At 49.1% G+C, this 18,923-nt stretch overlaps 17 non-coding genes and 5 pseudogenes across 17 annotated transcripts; all 22 read left to right on the top strand.

The window, feature by feature from the left end:
• Positions 1–539: 539 nt before the first annotated feature.
• On the top strand, positions 540–658 carry LOC126533479 (5S ribosomal RNA; annotated as a pseudogene).
• A 516-nt stretch (positions 659–1,174) lies between these two features.
• Positions 1,175–1,293, top strand: LOC126533637 (5S ribosomal RNA). Its single transcript, XR_007600043.1, has one exon. It is a non-coding gene; the product is annotated as a 5S ribosomal RNA (ribosomal RNA).
• Positions 1,294–1,808: 515 nt separating this feature from the next.
• Positions 1,809–1,927, top strand: LOC126533633 (5S ribosomal RNA). Its single transcript, XR_007600042.1, has one exon. It is a non-coding gene; the product is annotated as a 5S ribosomal RNA (ribosomal RNA).
• A 515-nt stretch (positions 1,928–2,442) lies between these two features.
• LOC126533618 (5S ribosomal RNA) lies at positions 2,443–2,561 on the top strand. The gene has a single exon (XR_007600040.1). It is a non-coding gene; the product is annotated as a 5S ribosomal RNA (ribosomal RNA).
• A 514-nt stretch (positions 2,562–3,075) lies between these two features.
• On the top strand, positions 3,076–3,194 carry LOC126533611 (5S ribosomal RNA). The gene has a single exon (XR_007600037.1). It is a non-coding gene; the product is annotated as a 5S ribosomal RNA (ribosomal RNA).
• Positions 3,195–3,709: 515 nt separating this feature from the next.
• Positions 3,710–3,828, top strand: LOC126533603 (5S ribosomal RNA). Its single transcript, XR_007600036.1, has one exon. It is a non-coding gene; the product is annotated as a 5S ribosomal RNA (ribosomal RNA).
• A 514-nt stretch (positions 3,829–4,342) lies between these two features.
• Positions 4,343–4,461, top strand: LOC126533598 (5S ribosomal RNA). Its single transcript, XR_007600035.1, has one exon. It is a non-coding gene; the product is annotated as a 5S ribosomal RNA (ribosomal RNA).
• Positions 4,462–9,898: 5,437 nt separating this feature from the next.
• LOC126533454 (5S ribosomal RNA) lies at positions 9,899–10,017 on the top strand (annotated as a pseudogene).
• A 516-nt stretch (positions 10,018–10,533) lies between these two features.
• LOC126533779 (5S ribosomal RNA) lies at positions 10,534–10,652 on the top strand (annotated as a pseudogene).
• A 514-nt stretch (positions 10,653–11,166) lies between these two features.
• Positions 11,167–11,285, top strand: LOC126533715 (5S ribosomal RNA). Its single transcript, XR_007600076.1, has one exon. It is a non-coding gene; the product is annotated as a 5S ribosomal RNA (ribosomal RNA).
• A 515-nt stretch (positions 11,286–11,800) lies between these two features.
• On the top strand, positions 11,801–11,919 carry LOC126533761 (5S ribosomal RNA; annotated as a pseudogene).
• Positions 11,920–12,434: 515 nt separating this feature from the next.
• LOC126533591 (5S ribosomal RNA) lies at positions 12,435–12,553 on the top strand. Its single transcript, XR_007600030.1, has one exon. It is a non-coding gene; the product is annotated as a 5S ribosomal RNA (ribosomal RNA).
• A 512-nt stretch (positions 12,554–13,065) lies between these two features.
• On the top strand, positions 13,066–13,184 carry LOC126533585 (5S ribosomal RNA). The gene has a single exon (XR_007600027.1). It is a non-coding gene; the product is annotated as a 5S ribosomal RNA (ribosomal RNA).
• Positions 13,185–13,701: 517 nt separating this feature from the next.
• LOC126533579 (5S ribosomal RNA) lies at positions 13,702–13,820 on the top strand. The gene has a single exon (XR_007600025.1). It is a non-coding gene; the product is annotated as a 5S ribosomal RNA (ribosomal RNA).
• A 515-nt stretch (positions 13,821–14,335) lies between these two features.
• LOC126533571 (5S ribosomal RNA) lies at positions 14,336–14,454 on the top strand. Its single transcript, XR_007600024.1, has one exon. It is a non-coding gene; the product is annotated as a 5S ribosomal RNA (ribosomal RNA).
• Positions 14,455–14,969: 515 nt separating this feature from the next.
• Positions 14,970–15,088, top strand: LOC140217875 (5S ribosomal RNA). The gene has a single exon (XR_011894339.1). It is a non-coding gene; the product is annotated as a 5S ribosomal RNA (ribosomal RNA).
• A 514-nt stretch (positions 15,089–15,602) lies between these two features.
• On the top strand, positions 15,603–15,721 carry LOC126533561 (5S ribosomal RNA). Its single transcript, XR_007600022.1, has one exon. It is a non-coding gene; the product is annotated as a 5S ribosomal RNA (ribosomal RNA).
• Positions 15,722–16,237: 516 nt separating this feature from the next.
• Positions 16,238–16,356, top strand: LOC140217874 (5S ribosomal RNA). The gene has a single exon (XR_011894338.1). It is a non-coding gene; the product is annotated as a 5S ribosomal RNA (ribosomal RNA).
• Positions 16,357–16,873: 517 nt separating this feature from the next.
• On the top strand, positions 16,874–16,992 carry LOC126533768 (5S ribosomal RNA; annotated as a pseudogene).
• A 516-nt stretch (positions 16,993–17,508) lies between these two features.
• On the top strand, positions 17,509–17,627 carry LOC126533536 (5S ribosomal RNA). The gene has a single exon (XR_007600014.1). It is a non-coding gene; the product is annotated as a 5S ribosomal RNA (ribosomal RNA).
• A 515-nt stretch (positions 17,628–18,142) lies between these two features.
• LOC126533529 (5S ribosomal RNA) lies at positions 18,143–18,261 on the top strand. The gene has a single exon (XR_007600013.1). It is a non-coding gene; the product is annotated as a 5S ribosomal RNA (ribosomal RNA).
• A 515-nt stretch (positions 18,262–18,776) lies between these two features.
• LOC126533521 (5S ribosomal RNA) lies at positions 18,777–18,895 on the top strand. Its single transcript, XR_007600012.1, has one exon. It is a non-coding gene; the product is annotated as a 5S ribosomal RNA (ribosomal RNA).
• The last annotated feature ends 28 nt before the right edge of the window (positions 18,896–18,923 follow it).

The following is an 18,923-nucleotide window of genomic DNA, read 5'->3' as shown; positions in this document are numbered from 1 at the left end:
TCTTCAAATTGCACACAAACACACTTCCCGTTAAGACCTGGCTTCATGAGAAGGGTATTTTCATCCCCTGGAGCACCAACTGCTTATTATGTAAAAAACCGGAAACAATAGAACATGCATTCTTAGACTGCTGGGACGCCATCTTTCACTGGGATGTTCTGCAGAGAACATTGAAAAAACAGTTACCCCTGGACCCATATGGAATACGCTTCTTACCGTTTGATAACGCCGAGGATGTCCCGTATGACCTTATTATGATCCTGAGCCTCCACGCTATGTGGAAAACTAGATTGCAATTTCAAAACGGAGACATTGTTGTTCGATCGGCTCGGGAAAACTTCATTGAGAGTGTTGTGTGTGTAAGAGATGCGTTCAAAGCGCTGCCTGATCCACCACAATGGATCTCCTTATTTGATGAATTAGCGTTGTTAAAAAGATTTTAATACCGTGTTGGCCAAAGTGTGGTCCACACGTTTTATCTTTGTAAACCTTGATTGAGTACGTCAAAGTCGGCAATAAAGAAAAAAAAGAAAAAAAAAAAAAACGGCCATACCATGCTGAATACGCCGGTTCTCGTCCGATCCCCGAAGCTAAGCAGCATTGGGCTCGGTCAGTACTTGGGAGGGAGACCACCTGGGAACACCGAGTGCTGATGGCACCCTTCTTTTTGCTTTTTTTTTTTTATTGCGTGCTTCTGTGACTTAATTTTTTTTCTTTTTTTTACACTCACGTGTGGTTGGTTTTATTTACTGTTACGTTCAACTGGCGCAGCCTACTGGTAGAGCCAACGTCGAAGTGCAAAAACAATATGCAAGCCGCTAGGCGATTGTACGCGCAGTGACGGTGGTAACCGGTATAAGTAATGGTGCAAAATTTAGTCGCACAAACTGCTAACCGTTTACCTATTACACCCGTATCCAGCTCAGTGACAATCAATAACTTGGCTCATTACTAGCGCCAAACGTGGGCTGCAGCGGACGCACATCGTTGCGCTCGTCCTCTTGTTTTATTGCGAGCTCGACTCGGCAGCGACTAACCACAACAAACGGAGCAATCCACGTACACGACGTGTGCCTGTACTGTCAACGGAAAGACAGTGCCGCGTGCGTGCTGTGGCAATACGTTGCGAATGCACATAGCACGATACAGGTGCAGTCGTAAACATAGCATCCCTGCCATCGGCCATACCATGCTGAATACGCCGGTTCTCGTCCGATCCCCGAAGCTAAGCAGCATTGGGCTCGGTCAGTACTTGGGAGGGAGACCACCTGGGAACACCGAGTGCTGATGGCACCCTTCTTTTTGCTTTTTTTTTTATTGCGTGCTTCTGTGACTTAATTTTTTTTCTTTTTTTTTACACTCACGTGTGGTTGGTTTTATTTACTGTTACGTTCAACTGGCGCAGCCTACTGGTAGAGCCAACGTCGAAGTGCAAAAACAATATGCAAGCCGCTAGGCGATTGTACGCGCAGTGACGGTGGTAACCGGTATAAGTAATGGTGCAAAATTTAGTCGCACAAACTGCTAACCGTTTACCTATTACACCCGTATCCAGCTCAGTGACAATCAATAACTTGGCTCATTACTAGCGCCAAACGTGGGCTGCAGCGGACGCACATCGTTGCGCTCGTCCTCTTGTTTTATTGCGAGCTCGACTCGGCAGCGACTAACCACAACAAACGGAGCAATCCACGTACACGACGTGTGCCTGTACTGTCAACGGAAAGACAGTGCCGCGTGCGTGCTGTAGCAATACGTTGCGAATGCACATAGCACGATACAGGTGCAGTCGTAAACATAGCATCCCTGCCATCGGCCATACCATGCTGAATACGCCGGTTCTCGTCCGATCCCCGAAGCTAAGCAGCATTGGGCTCGGTCAGTACTTGGGAGGGAGACCACCTGGGAACACCGAGTGCTGATGGCACCCTTCTTTTTGCTTTTTTTTTTTATTGCGTGCTTCTGTGACTTAATTTTTTTTCTTTTTTTTACACTCACGTGTGGTTGGTTTTATTTACTGTTACGTTCAACTGGCGCAGCCTACTGGTAGAGCCAACGTCGAAGTGCAAAAACAATATGCAAGCCGCTAGGCGATTGTACGCGCAGTGACGGTGGTAACCGGTATAAGTAATGGTGCAAAATTTAGTCGCACAAACTGCTAACCGTTTACCTATTACACCCGTATCCAGCTCAGTGACAATCAATAACTTGGCTCATTACTAGCGCCAAACGTGGGCTGCAGCGGACGCACATCGTTGCGCTCGTCCTCTTGTTTTATCGCGAGCTCGACTCGGCAGCGACTAACCACAACAAACGGAGCAATCCACGTGCACGACGTGTGCCTGTACTGTCAACGGAAAGACAGTGCCGCGTGCGTGCTGTAGCAATACGTTGCGAATGCACATAGCACGATACAGGTGCAGTCGTAAACATAGCATCCCTGCCATCGGCCATACCATGCTGAATACGCCGGTTCTCGTCCGATCCCCGAAGCTAAGCAGCATTGGGCTCGGTCAGTACTTGGGAGGGAGACCACCTGGGAACACCGAGTGCTGATGGCACCCTTCTTTTTGCTTTTTTTTTTATTGCGTGCTTCTGTGACTTAATTTTTTTTCTTTTTTTTACACTCACGTGTGGTTGGTTTTATTTACTGTTACGTTCAACTGGCGCAGCCTACTGGTAGAGCCAACGTCGAAGTGCAAAAACAATATGCAAGCCGCTAGGCGATTGTACGCGCAGTGACGGTGGTAACCGGTATAAGTAATGGTGCAAAATTTAGTCGCACAAACTGCTAACCGTTTACCTATTACACCCGTATCCAGCTCAGTGACAATCAATAACTTGGCTCATTACTAGCGCCAAACGTGGGCTGCAGCGGACGCACATCGTTGCGCTCGTCCTCTTGTTTTATTGCGAGCTCGACTCGGCAGCGACTAACCACAACAAACGGAGCAATCCACGTACACGACGTGTGCCTGTACTGTCAACGGAAAGACAGTGCCGCGTGCGTGCTGTAGCAATACGTTGCGAATGCACATAGCACGATACAGGTGCAGTCGTAGACATAGCATCCCTGCCATCGGCCATACCATGCTGAATACGCCGGTTCTCGTCCGATCCCCGAAGCTAAGCAGCATTGGGCTCGGTCAGTACTTGGGAGGGAGACCACCTGGGAACACCGAGTGCTGATGGCACCCTTCTTTTTGCTTTTTTTTTTTATTGCGTGCTTCTGTGACTTAATTTTTTTTCTTTTTTTTACACTCACGTGTGGTTGGTTTTATTTACTGTTACGTTCAACTGGCGCAGCCTACTGGTAGAGCCAACGTCGAAGTGCAAAAACAATATGCAAGCCGCTAGGCGATTGTACGCGCAGTGACGGTGGTAACCGGTATAAGTAATGGTGCAAAATTTAGTCGCACAAACTGCTAACCGTTTACCTATTACACCCGTATCCAGCTCAGTGACAATCAATAACTTGGCTCATTACTAGCGCCAAACGTGGGCTGCAGCGGACGCACATCGTTGCGCTCGTCCTCTTGTTTTATTGCGAGCTCGACTCGGCAGCGACTAACCACAACAAACGGAGCAATCCACGTACACGACGTGTGCCTGTACTGTCAACGGAAAGACAGTGCCGCGTGCGTGCTGTAGCAATACGTTGCGAATGCACATAGCACGATACAGGTGCAGTCGTAAACATAGCATCCCTGCCATCGGCCATACCATGCTGAATACGCCGGTTCTCGTCCGATCCCCGAAGCTAAGCAGCATTGGGCTCGGTCAGTACTTGGGAGGGAGACCACCTGGGAACACCGAGTGCTGATGGCACCCTTCTTTTTGCTTTTTTTTTTATTGCGTGCTTCTGTGACTTAATTTTTTTTCTTTTTTTTACACTCACGTGTGGTTGGTTTTATTTACTGTTACGTTCAACTGGCGCAGCCTACTGGTAGAGCCAACGTCGAAGTGCAAAAACAATATGCAAGCCGCTAGGCGATTGTACGCGCAGTGACGGTGGTAACCGGTATAAGTAATGGTGCAAAATTTAGTCGCACAAACTGCTAACCGTTTACCTATTACACCCGTATCCAGCTCAGTGACAATCAATAACTTGGCTCATTACTAGCGCCAAACGTGGGCTGCAGCGGACGCACATCGTTGCGCTCGTCCTCTTGTTTTATTGCGAGCTCGACTCGGCAGCGACTAACCACAACAAACGGAGCAATCCACGTACACGACGTGTGCCTGTACTGTCAACGGAAAGACAGAGCCGCGTGCGTGCTGTAGCAATACGTTGCGAATGCACATAGCACGATACAGGTGCAGTCGTAAACATAGCATCCCTGCCATCGGCCATACCATGCTGAATACGCCGGTTCTCGTCCGATCCCCGAAGCTAAGCAGCATTGGGCTCGGTCAGTACTTGGGAGGGAGACCACCTGGGAACACCGAGTGCTGATGGCACCCTTCTTTTTGCTTTTTTTTTTTTATTGCGTGCTTCTGTGACTTAATTTTTTTTCTTTTTTTTACACTCACGTGTGGTTGGTTTTATTTACTGTTACGTTCAACTGGCGCAGCCTACTGGTAGAGCCAACGTCGAAGTGCAAAAACAATATGCAAGCCGCTAGGCGATTGTACGCGCAGTGACGGTGGTAACCGGTATAAGTAATGGTGCAAAATTTAGTCGCACAAACTGCTAACCGTTTACCTATTACACCCGTATCCAGCTCAGTGACAATCAATAACTTGGCTCATTACTAGCGCCAAACGTGGGCTGCAGCGGACGCACATCGTTGCGCTCGTCCTCTTGTTTTATTGCGAGCTCGACTCGGCAGCGACTAACCACAACAAACGGAGCAATCCACGTACACGACGTGTGCCTGTACTGTCAACGGAAAGACAGTGCCGCGTGCGTGCTGTAGCAATACGTTGCGAATGCACATAGCACGATACAGGTGCAGTCGTAAACATAGCATCCCTGCCATCGGCCATACCATGCTCATTCTGCTTCCGGCAGCCGAGCTGAGCGGTAAGCAGAGTCATGGGCTCCAGTGGAGCGGCGACAGCGGCCACTTCTGGCCGCGGAAACAGGCAAAGTGACGATAAGGAGTATGCATTTATCTTGCCCCAACTGCCTAAAGGACAAGTGGTGATTAACACCGTCTTTTTGCACGGTGATATTCGCGCCAGACCTTACAAGGTCGAAGATTTTAGAGACGCCCTACTGCCGACGGGACTATTGCCTGACGTGGTATGCATAGGGGCGTACCAGATCAACCACGTCTGGGCAGTGACCCTCAGCGATGCGACTGCCACAAGAAGGATGCTGGACCTCAAGGAACTACAAGTTAAGGGACGACGGTGCGTCATCGTTGACCCGCAGGACCAGCAGGTGAAGATTAGGCTTCACTGGTTGCTGTACGGCGTTGCCGACGAGGACGTCCGGACGGCGTTCGCGGCTTTCGGCAAGGTGGAGGAGGTGAGCCGTGAGCGGTGGCGCGTGGAAGGCATGGGCACCAAGACCTCAACGACCAGAACCGTCCTCCTCAAACTGAAGGGCAGCGTGAAGGTGGAGGACCTTCCTCATCAGATCCGCGTCGGCGGTGAGTTGGCCTTGGTCGTCGTTCCTGGTCGACCGATGCAGTGCCTACGCTGTCACGGCACGGGACACGTCCGCCGAGAGTGCAGAGTCCCCCGCTGTTCCCGGTGCAGACGTTTCGGCCACGTCGACGCTGATTGCGTCAAGTCTTATGCCGCTGTGACAGGCCCACCAGCTATTGACGTGGCGGCAGAGCACGTGATGGACGTGGCCGAGGCGGAGGACGCGGCTAAAGGAACCGGTGACATGGTGTCGACAGCGACAACTACAGGGACGACGACTTTGGAGGTAGACGTAAAGGCGGCTGAGGCTACCCAGAAACCGAGTAGGGCGGAACAGGTCGCTACGACTGAGGTGCAGGCGACGGGAAGCGTCAGTGAAGACGCACCTGACGACGCGACCGCAATGCAGCAGGACGAGGGCGTCACTGACGACGACCGTACTGGGGCTCTTGCTGCTTCCGTCAAGCGCTCCCACGACCAGACGAAGGACCGCGAGGATCGGGCAACCAGCACCAGCGACGGACCGCCGACGAAGACGCCTCATGGGAGGCGGATGGGATTCAAGCCAAAGCCCAACGTACCGCCTGAAAAGAAGCCTGTCGACAAAGCGCCCACGCCTAAGGATACCAACAAGCCGGGAGGTCCCGGAGGCGGCTAGCCGATGGCTAGTCGTGAGCGGTAAGCACCATGCTCCGGGCCTACTTTTCTTTTAGATCAAGATGGCTCAAATACCGTCCCTTAGGATTGCCACATTAAACGTGAGAGGGCTGGCGGCTAGTCGTAGGCAAAGTCAGGTCCTACGGTTGGTCACTGACCACGACATAGACGTACTAGCCGTCCAGGAAACTAAGGTTGAAGGAGAGGAGGGGACCGGGAGCATGGTGCGACGTTTCACGACTAGGTTTTTTGTGGTAGTTAGCCATGCGTTAGGCACGGCTGGACGGTGCGTTCTTCTTGTGAAAAAGCTGCCTGGACTGCAGATTCAAAATATTTTTTCGTGTCAGTCAGGAAGGATTGTTCTCTGTGATATTGTTATGTGTGATGCTGAGTTCCGCGTTATATGCGTATATGCGCCGAATTCAGTAGATGAGCGCGTCCGTTTTTTTTCGAACCTTTCACAATATGTATGTTGTAATATGCGCGTGATGCTGTTAGGTGACTTTAATTGTGTGTTAAGTGCTGGAGACAGAGTCAATAATACAGGTGTGCGTGACCGAAGCAGTGAAGTGTTATCAAATTTAGTTAATGAAAATGAACTCGATGATGTTTTTGAATGTCTGGAAGGGGGGCGTCAAGTGACTTTCACCCGTTTCCAGGGCAGCAGCCATGCGCGTTTGGACCGAATTTACATTTCATTGGATACAATTCCAAGATGCCACAGTTATTGTGTAGTACCAGTGTCGTTTTCAGATCACTGCCTGGTGAAATGTAACGTAGGTATAATGAAAAGGAGACATGTATTTAACTGGGATATGTGGAAAATGAATGCCTTGTTACTAAATGACCAGCCCTTTTTACAGGTAGTACGGGATGCGGTTAATGAAGTTCAATGTGATGCTGCGGGAACAATCGTCGACAAGTGGGAAAGTTTTAAACAAAAGATTAAAATGAAAGCTATAGAAAGATCCAGTTGTAAAAAATTCGAGAAGGAAATGAAAGAAACGGGTTTAAGAATACTGCTTGGGCAGCTGCTAACGCTTGAGTGCAAAGAGCCTGGTGCGTACAAAGATGATGTGCGAAACGTCAAAGAAAAACTTGAACTGTTTGACAAGGAACGCTATCAAGGTGCCATCGTGCGAGCACGAGCAGATGCACTAGCGGCAGGGGAGACGCCCACGAAAAGGGCGCTCGGTTTAGAGAAGGCGTATGGACGAAGAAACCATGTCGACCAGATTTTAGTGAATGGGAATGTCGTTGACGACAGTAATAGCATTCGTCAAGCCTTCTTTGAGCACTATTAGTCGCTTTTTGCATTTCAGGAAGCGAATGTTGACGGTTTTAAAGCAGGTTTTCTGCATCGCATGCCACGTTTGAGTGATGATGTTAAAAAGCGATTAGAAGAAAAAATAATGGAGAGGGAGGTCGAAAAGGCAATCGACGATTTGAACATGGGTAAATCACCGGGACCTGATGGACTCAGCGCAGGTCTATATAAAGCGTTTAAAAGAGAGCTGGCGCCTTTGCTAGCACACGTATTTAATGATGCATACGAGAAGAAATCGTTACCACCTTCCTTCGGAAAAACGCACACCATTCTAATACCGAAGAGCGATCAAATAGACAAACTCAGATTCGTGTCATCCTACAGACCGATTTCACTAACAAACGTCGATTATAAAATATTTATGAAGGTTTTAGCTAGCAGGCTTCAAGGCGTCATCAGGGAAATAGTCGCAGACCATCAAACTTGTGGCATCAAAGGGCGATCTATTTTTTCAAACATCCATAAGATGCGATGTGTGCTCGAGTGCTGTGACGTCACCGGTGGCGGTGTTGCAGTTCTTCAGCTCGACCTAGAGAAAGCGTTCGATTGTGTTGCTCACGTTATTTTGTTTGCCATCTTAGATCATGTTAATGTCGGTTCCATCATCACTGAGGGCGTGGCCTTGGCGTACCAGAATTGCACAACAAGATTAATTGTTAATAAGTCTCTGGGGGCCCCCATTAACATCAGGCGTTCAGTGCGCCAAGGCTGCCCCCTCAGCCCGCTGTTATTTGCTATCTACGTAGAAGCAATGTGTGTAGCAATTAATGAAAATGACGGAATACGGGGTTTCAGATTGGCAGCGACAGAAGTGAAGTTGCTTGCATATGCAGATGACATTGCAGTGTGTTGCACTGACCAACCGAGCGTAACGGAAACAATATCTGTAGTTAAGCATTTCTGTGCCGTAACGGGTAGCAGAGTGAACTGGGGCAAATCGCTAGGGCTGTGGCACGGGGACTGGTTTTCTGCACCCGACTGTTTCGCGAACGTGAACTGGGTGAGAACTCCGATAAGGTATCTGGGTGTTCCCCTAGACAGGTACAATAGCAGCGACGAATACTGGAGGAACCAAACCAAAGAACTGAAAGAAAAAGTAGATAAATGGAAAGGTTATAACCTGTCCATTTTTGCAAGAGCGACAGTTTGCAACGCGTTTTTTATTACTAAGTTATATTACGTCCTGCAAACACTGTATTGTTCTAGAGTAAATGTGCAAAGGCTGCACAGAGTGTTTGCGGTTTTCATCTGGGGATCAACATGGGAACGGTGCAGCCGAACAAATTTGTTCAGAAGAGTGAAGGATGGGGGTGTGGGGCTGGCGCATCTTTTTGTTCGTCAAGTTGTAAACCGTTTTTTGTTTTTTCGCGATGTGCGCGACCCTTTTCTGCGCACCGTATGTCAGCTAAGGTTGAGTAACGCTTTGCCGGCACATGTTGTTAGCACGGCAAGCTTGACGGGAACGCTGCGTGGTTATTTCAAGGAAGTGGTCGACAGTGTACACTTCCTTTCTGTTCGTTTTACAAATGATTATCTTTGTGAAGTGAAAAGGAAAATATTGTATAGAGATGTATGCGACATAGTGTTCCCAGTGCCCTTATACAGATCCATATACAGTGGAGGGCCAGGACAGGACGTACTTAAACGAGTAAAACATATGCAGGTGCCACCAGGGGTAAAGACCTTCTTCTTTAAGCTACACACCGGAATGCTCTCCGTGAAGACGTTTCTGGAGGAAAGGGGTTGTCTCGTACCTTGGGGGTCGCACTGCTTGATATGCAAGAAGCCCGAAAATATAGATCACGTTTTCCTACATTGCTGGGCGGCAGTTTTCTTCTGGGACGTCTTAAAGCGAACCCTGAAGAAAGAGCTACCGGTGGACCCCCAAGGTATCAGGTATCTGGCCATTAAAGATGACGACGGGGTTCCCTATGACTTTGTTATGTTGAATGCTCTACACTGTATATGGCGGGCCCGTATGGCAGGGTACCATTGCGATCCTGACGCTAGGCCAGCTCGTGCTTATTTCAAAGAATGTATCTCGCGATTTATTGAAATTCAGAAACTAGAGGAATGTGTACCGGATTGGCTGTCAAGGCTAGAACCCCTGACAGCCATGAAGGAATTTTAGTTTGACAACGCCAGTCCAATATGGACAGACGGCTCAATTGTGCGGTTCCTATCCTTAGGCACTTTCCGTTGGTGTTTCTTTTTTTGTGTGTTTCTTCCAATGGTTGGAATTTGTGATACATAGGTGTGTGATAACTGTATCGTCTGAGTAATGTCGAAGACCGGCACTAAATAAAAAAAAAAAAAAAAATCGGCCATACCATGCTGAATACGCCGGTTCTCGTCCGATCCCCGAAGCTAAGCAGCATTGGGCTCGGTCAGTACTTGGGAGGGAGACCACCTGGGAACACCGAGTGCTGATGGCACCCTTCTTTTTGCTTTTTTTTTTTTATTGCGTGCTTCTGTGACTTAATTTTTTTTCTTTTTTTTACACTCACGTGTGGTTGGTTTTATTTACTGTTACGTTCAACTGGCGCAGCCTACTGGTAGAGCCAACGTCGAAGTGCAAAAACAATATGCAAGCCGCTAGGCGATTGTACGCGCAGTGACGGTGGTAACCGGTATAAGTAATGGTGCAAAATTTAGTCGCACAAACTGCTAACCGTTTACCTATTACACCCGTATCCAGCTCAGTGACAATCAATAACTTGGCTCATTACTAGCGCCAAACGTGGGCTGCAGCGGACGCACATCGTTGCGTTCGTCCTCTTGTTTTATTGCGAGCTCGACTCGGCAGCGACTAACCACAACAAACGGAGCAATCCACGTACACGACGTGTGCCTGTACTGTCAACGGAAAGACAGTGCCGCGTGCGTGCTGTAGCAATACGTTGCGAATGCACATAGCACGATACAGGTGCAGTCGTAAACATAGCATCCCTGCCATCGGCCATACCATGCTGAATACGCCGGTTCTCGTCCGATCCCCGAAGCTAAGCAGCATTGGGCTCGGTCAGTACTTGGGAGGGAGACCACCTGGGAACACCGAGTGGTGATGGCACCCTTCTTTTTGCTTTTTTTTTTATTGCGTGCTTCTGTGACTTAATTTTTTTTCTTTTTTTTACACTCACGTGTGGTTGGTTTTATTTACTGTTACGTTCAACTGGCGCAGCCTACTGGTAGAGCCAACGTCGAAGTGCAAAAACAATATGCAAGCCGCTAGGCGATTGTGCGCGCAGTGACGGTGGTAACCGGTATAAGTAATGGTGCAAAATTTAGTCGCACAAACTGCTAACCGTTTACCTATTACACCCGTATCCAGCTCAGTGACAATCAATAACTTGGCTCATTACTAGCGCCAAACGTGGGCTGCAGCGGACGCACATCGTTGCGCTCGTCCTCTTGTTTTATTGCGAGCTCGACTCGGCAGCGACTAACCACAACAAACGGAGCAATCCACGTACACGACGTGTGCCTGTACTGTCAACGGAAAGACAGTGCCGCGTGCGTGCTGTAGCAATACGTTGCGAATGCACATAGCACGATACAGGTGCAGTCGTAAACATAGCATCCCTGCCATCGGCCATACCATGCTGAATACGCCGGTTCTCGTCCGATCCCCGAAGCTAAGCAGCATTGGGCTCGGTCAGTACTTGGTAGGGAGACCACCTGGGAACACCGAGTGCTGATGGCACCCTTCTTTTTGCTTTTTTTTTTTATTGCGTGCTTCTGTGACTTAATTTTTTTTCTTTTTTTTACACTCACGTGTGGTTGGTTTTATTTACTGTTACGTTCAACTGGCGCAGCCTACTGGTAGAGCCAACGTCGAAGTGCAAAAACAATATGCAAGCCGCTAGGCGATTGTACGCGCAGTGACGGTGGTAACCGGTATAAGTAATGGTGCAAAATTTAGTCGCACAAACTGCTAACCGTTTACCTATTACACCCGTATCCAGCTCAGTGACAATCAATAACTTGGCTCATTACTAGCGCCAAACGTGGGCTGCAGCGGACGCACATCGTTGCGCTCGTCCTCTTGTTTTATTGCGAGCTCGACTCGGCAGCGACTAACCACAACAAACGGAGCAATCCACGTACACGACGTGTGCCTGTACTGTCAACGGAAAGACAGTGCCGCGTGCGTGCTGTAGCAATACGTTGCGAATGCACATAGCACGATACAGGTGCAGTCGTAAACATAGCATCCCTGCCATCGGCCATACCATGCTGAATACGACGGTTCTCGTCCGATCCCCGAAGCTAAGCAGCATTGGGCTCGGTCAGTACTTGGGAGGGAGACCACCTGGGAACACCGAGTGCTGATGGCACCCTTCTTTTTGCTTTTTTTTTTTATTGCGTGCTTCTGTGACTTAATTTTTTTTCTTTTTTTTACACTCACGTGTGGTTGGTTTTATTTACTGTTACGTTCAACTGGCGCAGCCTACTGGTAGAGCCAACGTCGAAGTGCAAAAACAATATGCAAGCCGCTAGGCGATTGTACGCGCAGTGACGGTGGTAACCGGTATAAGTAATGGTGCAAAATTTAGTCGCACAAACTGCTAACCGTTTACCTATTACACCCGTATCCAGCTCAGTGACAATCAATAACTTGGCTCATTACTAGCGCCAAACGTGGGCTGCAGCGGACGCACATCGTTGCGCTCGTCCTCTTGTTTTATTGCGAGCTCGACTCGGCAGCGACTAACCACAACAAACGGAGCAATCCACGTACACGACGTGTGCCTGTACTGTCAACGGAAAGACAGTGCCGCGTGCGTGCTGTAGCAATACGTTGCGAATGCACATAGCACGATACAGGTGCAGTCGTAAACATAGCATCCCTGCCATCGGCCATACCATGCTGAATACGCCGGTTCTCGTCCGATCCCCGAAGCTAAGCAGCATTGGGCTCGGTCAGTACTTGGGAGGGAGACCACCTGGGAACACCGAGTGCTGATGGCACCCTTCTTTTTGCTTTTTTTTATTGCGTGCTTCTGTGACTTAATTTTTTTTCTTTTTTTTACACTCACGTGTGGTTGGTTTTATTTACTGTTACGTTCAACTGGCGCAGCCTACTGGTAGAGCCAACGTCGAAGTGCAAAAACAATATGCAAGCCGCTAGGCGATTGTACGCGCAGTGACGGTGGTAACCGGTATAAGTAATGGTGCAAAATTTAGTCGCACAAACTGCTAACCGTTTACCTATTACACCCGTATCCAGCTCAGTGACAATCAATAACTTGGCTCATTACTAGCGCCAAACGTGGGCTGCAGCGGACGCACATCGTTGCGCTCGTCCTCTTGTTTTATTGCGAGCTCGACTCGGCAGCGACTAACCACAACAAACGGAGCAATCCACGTACACGACGTGTGCCTGTACTGTCAACGGAAAGACAGTGCCGCGTGCGTGCTGTAGCAATACGTTGCGAATGCACATAGCACGATACAGGTGCAGTCGTAAACATAGCATCCCTGCCATCGGCCATACCATGCTGAATACGCCGGTTCTCGTCCGATCCCCGAAGCTAAGCAGCATTGGGCTCGGTCAGTACTTGGGAGGGAGACCACCTGGGAACACCGAGTGCTGATGGCACCCTTCTTTTTGCTTTTTTTTTTTTTATTGCGTGCTTCTGTGACTTAATTTTTTTTCTTTTTTTTACACTCACGTGTGGTTGGTTTTATTTACTGTTACGTTCAACTGGCGCAGCCTACTGGTAGAGCCAACGTCGAAGTGCAAAAACAATATGCAAGCCGCTAGGCGATTGTACGCGCAGTGACGGTGGTAACCGGTATAAGTAATGGTGCAAAATTTAGTCGCACAAACTGCTAACCGTTTACCTATTACACCCGTATCCAGCTCAGTGACAATCAATAACTTGGCTCATTACTAGCGCCAAACGTGGGCTGCAGCGGACGCACATCGTTGCGCTCGTCCTCTTGTTTTATTGCGAGCTCGACTCGGCAGCGACTAACCACAACAAACGGAGCAATCCACGTACACGACGTGTGCCTGTACTGTCAACGGAAAGACAGTGCCGCGTGCGTGCTGTAGCAATACGTTGCGAATGCACATAGCACGATACAGGTGCAGTCGTAAACATAGCATCCCTGCCATCGGCCATACCATGCTGAATACGCCGGTTCTCGTCCGATCCCCGAAGCTAAGCAGCATTGGGCTCGGTCAGTACTTGGGAGGGAGACCACCTGGGAACACCGAGTGCTGATGGCACCCTTCTTTTTGCTTTTTTTTTTTATTGCGTGCTTCTGTGACTTAATTTTTTTTCTTTTTTTTACACTCACGTGTGGTTGGTTTTATTTACTGTTACGTTCAACTGGCGCAGCCTACTGGTAGAGCCAACGTCGAAGTGCAAAAACAATATGCAAGCCGCTAGGCGATTGTACGCGCAGTGACGGTGGTAACCGGTATAAGTAATGGTGCAAAATTTAGTCGCACAAACTGCTAACCGTTTACCTATTACACCCGTATCCAGCTCAGTGACAATCAATAACTTGGCTCATTACTAGCGCCAAACGTGGGCTGCAGCGGACGCACATCGTTGCGCTCGTCCTCTTGTTTTATTGCGAGCTCGACTCGGTAGCGACTAACCACAACAAACGGAGCAATCCACGTACACGACGTGTGCCTGTACTGTCAACGGAAAGACAGTGCCGCGTGCGTGCTGTAGCAACACGTTGCGAATGCACATAGCACGATACAGGTGCAGTCGTAAACATAGCATCCCTGCCATCGGCCATACCATGCTGAATACGCCGGTTCTCGTCCGATCCCCGAAGCTAAGCAGCATTGGGCTCGGTCAGTACTTGGGAGGGAGACCACCTGGGAACACCGAGTGCTGATGGCACCCTTCTTTTTGCTTTTTTTTTTTATTGCGTGCTTCTGTGACTTAATTTTTTTTCTTTTTTTTACACTCACGTGTGGTTGGTTTTATTTACTGTTACGTTCAACTGGCGCAGCCTACTGGTAGAGCCAACGTCGAAGTGCAAAAACAATATGCAAGCCGCTAGGCGATTGTACGCGCAGTGACGGTGGTAACCGGTATAAGTAATGGTGCAAAATTTAGTCGCACAAACTGCTAACCGTTTACCTATTACACCCGTATCCAGCTCAGTGACAATCAATAACTTGGCTCATTACTAGCGCCAAACGTGGGCTGCAGCGGACGCACATCGTTGCGCTCGTCCTCTTGTTTTATTGCGAGCTCGACTCGGCAGCGACTAACCACAACAAACGGAGCAATCCACGTACACGACGTGTGCCTGTACTGTCAACGGAAAGACAGTGCCGCGTGCGTGCTGTAGCAATACGTTGCGAATGCACATAGCACGATACAGGTGCAGTCGTAAACATAGCATCCCTGCCATCGGCCATACCATGCTGAATACGCCGGTTCTCGTCCGATCCCCGAAGCTAAGCAGCATTGGGCTCGGTCAGTACTTGGGAGGGAGACCACCTGGGAACACCGAGTGCTGATGGCACCCTTCTTTTTGCTTTTTTTTTTATTGCGTGCTTCTGTGACTTAATTTTTTTTCTTTTTTTTACACTCACGTGTGGTTGGTTTTATTTACTGTTACGTTCAACTGGCGCAGCCTACTGGTAGAGCCAACGTCGAAGTGCAAAAACAATATGCAAGCCGCTAGGCGATTGTACGCGCAGTGACGGTGGTAACCGGTATAAGTAATGGTGCAAAATTTAGTCGCACAAACTGCTAACCGTTTACCTATTACACCCGTATCCAGCTCAGTGACAATCAATAACTTGGCTCATTACTAGCGCCAAACGTGGGCTGCAGCGGACGCACATCGTTGCGCTCGTCCTCTTGTTTTATTGCGAGCTCGACTCGGTAGCGACTAACCACAACAAACGGAGCAATCCACGTACACGACGTGTGCCTGTACTGTCAACGGAAAGACAGTGCCGCGTGCGTGCTGTAGCAATACGTTGCGAATGCACATAGCACGATACAGGTGCAGTCGTAAACATAGCATCCCTGCCATCGGCCATACCATGCTGAATACGCCGGTTCTCGTCCGATCCCCGAAGCTAAGCAGCATTGGGCTCGGTCAGTACTTGGGAGGGAGACCACCTGGGAACACCGAGTGCTGATGGCACCCTTCTTTTTGCTTTTTTTTTTTTATTGCGTGCTTCTGTGACTTAATTTTTTTTCTTTTTTTTACACTCACGTGTGGTTGGTTTTATTTACTGTTACGTTCAACTGGCGCAGCCTACTGGTAGAGCCAACGTCGAAGTGCAAAAACAATATGCAAGCCGCTAGGCGATTGTACGCGCAGTGACGGTGGTAACCGGTATAAGTAATGGTGCAAAATTTAGTCGCACAAACTGCTAACCGTTTACCTGTTACACCCGTATCCAGCTCAGTGACAATCAATAACTTGGCTCATTACTAGCGCCAAACGTGGGCTGCAGCGGACGCACATCGTTGCGCTCGTCCTCTTGTTTTATTGCGAGCTCGACTCGGTAGCGACTAACCACAACAAACGGAGCAATCCACGTACACGACGTGTGCCTGTACTGTCAACGGAAAGACAGTGCCGCGTGCGTGCTGTAGCAATACGTTGCGAATGCACATAGCACGATACAGGTGCAGTCGTAAACATAGCATCCCTGCCATCGGCCATACCATGCTGAATACGCCGGTTCTCGTCCGATCCCCGAAGCTAAGCAGCATTGGGCTCGGTCAGTACTTGGGAGGGAGACCACCTGGGAACACCGAGTGCTGATGGCACCCTTCTTTTTGCTTTTTTTTTTTTATTGCGTGCTTCTGTGACTTAATTTTTTTTCTTTGTTTTTACACTCACGTGTGGTTGGTTTTATTTACTGTTACGTTCAACTGGCGCAGCCTACTGGTAGAGCCAACGTCGAAGTGCAAAAACAATATGCAAGCCGCTAGGCGATTGTACGCGCAGTGACGGTGGTAACCGGTATAAGTAATGGTGCAAAATTTAGTCGCACAAACTGCTAACCGTTTACCTATTACACCCGTATCCAGCTCAGTGACAATCAATAACTTGGCTCATTACTAGCGCCAAACGTGGGCTGCAGCGGACGCACATCGTTGCGCTCGTCCTCTTGTTTTATTGCGAGCTCGACTCGGCAGCGACTAACCACAACAAACGGAGCAATCCACGTACACGACGTGTGCCTGTACTGTCAACGGAAAGACAGTGCCGCGTGCGTGCTGTAGCAATACGTTGCGAATGCACATAGCACGATACAGGTGCAGTCGTAAACATAGCATCCCTGCCATCGGCCATACCATGCTGAATACGCCGGTTCTCGTCTGATCCCCGAAGCTAAGCAGCATTGGGCTCGGTCAGTACTTGGGAGGGAGACCACCTGGGAACACCGAGTGCTGATAGCACCCTTCTTTTTGCTTTTTTTTTTTTATTGCGTGCTTCTGTGACTTAATTTTTTTTCTTTTTTTTACACTCACGTGTGGTTGGTTTTATTTACTGTTACGTTCAACTGGCGCAGCCTACTGGTAGAGCCAACGTCGAAGTGCAAAAACAATATGCAAGCCGCTAGGCGATTGTACGCGCAGTGACGGTGGTAACCGGTATAAGTAATGGTGCAAAATTTAGTCGCACAAACTGCTAACCGTTTACCTATTACACCCGTATCCAGCTCAGTGACAATCAATAACTTGGCTCATTACTAGCGCCAAACGTGGGCTGCAGCGGACGCACATCGTTGCGCTCGTCCTCTTGTTTTATTGCGAGCTTGACTCGGCAGCGACTAACCACAACAAACGGAGCAATCCACGTACACGACGTGTGCCTGTACTGTCAACGGAAAGACAGTGCCGCGTGCGTGCTGTAGCAATACGTTGCGAATGCACATAGCACGATACAGGTGCAGTCGTAAACATAGCATCCCTGCCATCGGCCATACCATGCTGAATACGCCGGTTCTCGTCCGATCCCCGAAGCTAAGCAGCATTGGGCTCGGTCAGTACTTGGGAGGGAGACCACCTGGGAACACCGAGTGCTGATGGCACCCTTCTTTTTGCTTTTTTTTTTTATTGCGTGCTTCTGTGACTTAATTTTTTTTCTTTTTTTTACACTCACGTGTGGTTGGTTTTATTTACTGTTACGTTCAACTGGCGCAGCCTACTGGTAGAGCCAACGTCGAAGTGCAAAAACAATATGCAAGCCGCTAGGCGATTGTACGCGCAGTGACGGTGGTAACCGGTATAAGTAATGGTGCAAAATTTAGTCGCACAAACTGCTAACCGTTTACCTATTACACCCGTATCCAGCTCAGTGACAATCAATAACTTGGCTCATTACTAGCGCCAAACGTGGGCTGCAGCGGACGCACATCGTTGCGCTCGTCCTCTTGTTTTATTGCGAGCTCGACTCGGCAGCGACTAACCACAACAAACGGAGCAATCCACGTACACGACGTGTGCCTGTACTGTCAACGGAAAGACAGTGCCGCGTGCGTGCTGTAGCAATACGTTGCGAATGCACATAGCACGATACAGGTGCAGTCGTAAACATAGCATCCCTGCCATCGGCCATACCATGCTGAATACGCCGGTTCTCGTCCGATCCCCGAAGCTAAGCAGCATTGGGCTCGGTCAGTACTTGGGAGGGAGACCACCTGGGAACACCGAGTGCTGATGGCACCCTTCTTTTTGCTTTTTTTTTTTATTGCGTGCTTCTGTGACTTAATTTTTTTTCTTTTTTTTACACTCACGTGTGGTTGGTTTTATTTACTGTTACGTTCAACTGGCGCAGCCTACTGGTAGAGCCAACGTCGAAGTGCAAAAACAATATGCAAGCCACTAGGCGATTGTACGCGCAGTGACGGTGGTAACCGGTATAAGTAATGGTGCAAAATTTAGTCGCACAAACTGCTAACCGTTTACCTATTACACCCGTATCCAGCTCAGTGACAATCAATAACTTGGCTCATTACTAGCGCCAAACGTGGGCTGCAGCGGACGCACATCGTTGCGCTCGTCCTCTTGTTTTATTGCGAGCTCGACTCGGCAGCGACTAACCACAACAAACGGAGCAATCCACGTACACGACGTGTGCCTGTACTGTCAACGGAAAGACAGTGCCGCGTGCGTGCTGTAGCAATACGTTGCGAATGCACATAGCACGATACAGGTGCAGTCGTAAACATAGCATCCCTGCCATCGGCCATACCATGCTGAATACGCCGGTTCTCGTCCGATCCCCGAAGCTAAGCAGCATTGGGCTCGGTCAGTACTTGGGAGGGAGACCACCTGGGAACACCGAGTGCTGATGGCACCCTTCTTTTTGCTTTTTTTTTTTATTG

The sequence above is a fragment of the Dermacentor andersoni genome, chromosome 4 (assembly GCF_023375885.2).
Source record: "Dermacentor andersoni chromosome 4, qqDerAnde1_hic_scaffold, whole genome shotgun sequence".
NCBI lineage: Eukaryota > Metazoa > Arthropoda > Arachnida > Ixodida > Ixodidae > Dermacentor > Dermacentor andersoni.
The sequence above is the reverse complement of the archived record's forward strand: the minus strand, read 5'-3'. Positions and strand labels throughout refer to the sequence as shown.